The 2,500-nt window shown below is 49.0% G+C and overlaps 6 non-coding genes across 6 annotated transcripts in view; 5 read left to right on the forward strand and 1 right to left on the reverse strand.

The window, feature by feature from the left end:
* The window catches only part of trnar-acg (transfer RNA arginine (anticodon ACG)), a 73-nt gene extending 12 nt beyond the window's left edge, over positions 1-61 (forward strand). The window contains exon 1 of the tRNA in view: positions 1-61. This exon is cut by the window's left edge and continues 12 nt beyond it. This is a non-coding gene — a tRNA (tRNA-Arg).
* A 982-nt stretch (positions 62-1,043) lies between these two features.
* Positions 1,044-1,116, forward strand: trnar-acg (transfer RNA arginine (anticodon ACG)). Its single transcript has one exon. It is a non-coding gene; the product is annotated as a tRNA-Arg (tRNA).
* A 321-nt stretch (positions 1,117-1,437) lies between these two features.
* Positions 1,438-1,509, forward strand: trnae-uuc (transfer RNA glutamic acid (anticodon UUC)). The gene has a single exon. It is a non-coding gene; the product is annotated as a tRNA-Glu (tRNA).
* A 125-nt stretch (positions 1,510-1,634) lies between these two features.
* trnay-gua (transfer RNA tyrosine (anticodon GUA)) lies at positions 1,635-1,721 on the forward strand. The gene is given in 2 exon segments: positions 1,635-1,671; positions 1,686-1,721. It is a non-coding gene; the product is annotated as a tRNA-Tyr (tRNA).
* A 115-nt stretch (positions 1,722-1,836) lies between these two features.
* On the reverse strand, positions 1,837-1,908 carry trnae-cuc (transfer RNA glutamic acid (anticodon CUC)). Its single transcript has one exon. It is a non-coding gene; the product is annotated as a tRNA-Glu (tRNA).
* Positions 1,909-2,230: 322 nt separating this feature from the next.
* trnar-acg (transfer RNA arginine (anticodon ACG)) lies at positions 2,231-2,303 on the forward strand. Its single transcript has one exon. It is a non-coding gene; the product is annotated as a tRNA-Arg (tRNA).
* Positions 2,304-2,500: the final 197 nt, after the last annotated feature.

Consider the following 2,500-nt stretch of genomic DNA (forward strand, 5'->3'; position numbering starts at 1 on the left):
CAATGGATAACGCGTCTGACTACGGATCAGAAGATTCTAGGTTCGACTCCTGGCTGGCTCGCACACCCTGTTTTGCTTCGCTGCCAGCCCATAGCCACTTTATCATTTCCTTTTATTAGCCCATCATTTTTGTTATTATTATTATTATTGGATTAGTTGAATAATATTTTAAATTGACAGTCCAACAATAGGCTGCTTTGTCAGTGGGATAACGGTTTCCATGAAATACCATGCGTCTTTTCAGATGCATTGCATGGGTACTGTCACAAGGACCTTGCTTTGCGACCAGTTTATAGTGTCTCTTATGCCAGCACAGGACTGGGAGGACACTGAACCCCATGGGCGAGGCAAATGAGAGCTCCCTCCAATGAGCCTGATGAAATCAAATTCAATAAACAATCTCTTCAGCTCATTCCCATATTCTTAAGGAAGGGGGTGGTCGCACACTAAAAGCCAAATGGCCTGCTCGAGGCACGAGGAAGTTCCCATATGGTCTAGCGGTCAGGATTTAAGCAGGGTAGGGCCTGGTTAGTGCTTGGATTGGAGACCGCCCGGGAATACCAGGTGCTGTAAGCATTATTGTTTAAAAAAAAAAAAAAAGAGTCAATGAAATGTTTCAAAAATGCTAAATTGTCTCTTTTTTTCCTCAAAATGCCTGAAATAGTCTCTAAAAAAAAAAAGTGGTCAGGATTCCTGGTTTTCACCCAGGCAGCTCAGGTCCTGGTTTGCTCACTCTTTCCCATCAAGCCTGACTGTGTGCCTCTACCACATTTTGCAGCAACTGCTCAAGCAGGGCCACTAACACTTGAATTTTCCTCCAGGAGAGGAGATGTCTCTGACCCTGGATAACAGATCTTCCACTGAGAAAGTGCCACAGGATCTGTGGGAATATCCTAACAACACCACAACTTGCCATAAAAACAAAGCAACCGAGATCCCCAACATGTGACGCCTCCATCTCGAAGCTTTTAATAGCAGACCCCTCATTGGACCCCTTCCTGACGTTGGCTCCAGGCCTGTTAATGGCATGAGATGAAGGTGGTGGGTCAGTGGCGCAATGGATAACGCGTCTGACTACGGATCAGAAGATTCTAGGTTCGACTCCTGGCTGGCTCGCTCACCCTTTTTTGACAGTCCAACAATAGGCTGCTTTGTCAGTGGGATAACGGTTACCATGAAATACCATGCGTCTTTTCAGATGCATTGCATGGGTACTGTCACAAGGACCTTGCTTTGTGACCAGTTTATAGTGTCTCTTATGCCAGCACAGGACTGGGAGGACACTGAACCCCCTGGGCGAGGCAAATGAGAGCTCCCTCCGATGAGCCTGATGAAATCGAATTCAGTAAACAATTCCTTCGGCTCATTCCCATATTCTTAAAGAAGGGGGTGGTCGCACACTAAAAGCCAAAGGGCCTGCTAGTGGCACGAGGAAGTTCCCATATGGTCTAGCGGTCAGGATTCCTGGTTTTCACCCAGGCGGCCCGGGTTCGACTCCCGGTATGGGAAGTTTGTGTTGTCTTTGCTTCACTTATGGAAACGGACAGGACGTGTCTCTGTGCCTCTAGCACTTTTAGCCAGCAGGCGGAGCTCACGAAACCTGATAGGTTTAGGTTCTGTCTGCAACCGGTGTGCCTTCGATAGCTCAGCTGGTAGAGCGGAGGACTGTAGGTGGCAAATTGGCAATCCTTAGGTCGCTGGTTCGACTCCGGCTCGAAGGAGGTCTTTTTCACACGCAAACATTTAATTGGCCATGCTTCTCGACGAGGCCGTCAGCGCTTGAGTGTGTAGTCCGCCTTTTTGCAATCACGACTGCTACAAGAGGGCAAAAGCTCATTCCCTGACCGGGAATCGAACCCGGGCCGCGGCGGTGAGAGCGCCGAATCCTAACCACTAGACCACCAGGGAAGGGTTGCTCACTCTTTCCCATCAAGCCTGGCTGTGTGCCTCTACCACATTTTGCAGCAACTGCTCAAGCAGGGCCACTAACACTTGAATTTTCCTCCAGGAGAGGAGATGTCTCTGACCCTGGATAACAGATCTTCCACTGAGAAAGTGCCACAGGATCTGTGGGAATATCCTAACAACACCACAACTTGCCATAAAAACAAAGCAACCGAGATCCCCAACATGTGACGCCTCCATCTCGAAGCTTTTTATAGCAGACCTCTCAATGGACCCCTTCCTGACGTTGGCTCCAGGCCTGTTAATGGCATGAGATGAAGGTGGTGGGCCAGTGGCGCAAAGGATAACGCGTCTGACTACGGATCAGAAGATTCTAGGTTCGACTCCTGGCTGGCTCGCTCACCCTCTTTTGACAGTCCAACAATAGGCTGCTTTGTCAGTGGGATAACGGTTACCATGAAATACCATGCGTCTTTTCAGATGCATTGCATGGGTACTGTCACAAGGACCTTGCTTTGCGACCAGTTTATAGTGTCTCTTATGCCAGCACAGGACTGGGAGGACACTGAACCCCCTGGGCGAGGCAAATGAGAGC

Source organism: Pimephales promelas, chromosome 5 (genome assembly GCF_988280905.1).
Source record: "Pimephales promelas chromosome 5, fPimPro1.hap1.1, whole genome shotgun sequence".
Lineage (NCBI taxonomy): Eukaryota > Metazoa > Chordata > Actinopteri > Cypriniformes > Leuciscidae > Pimephales > Pimephales promelas.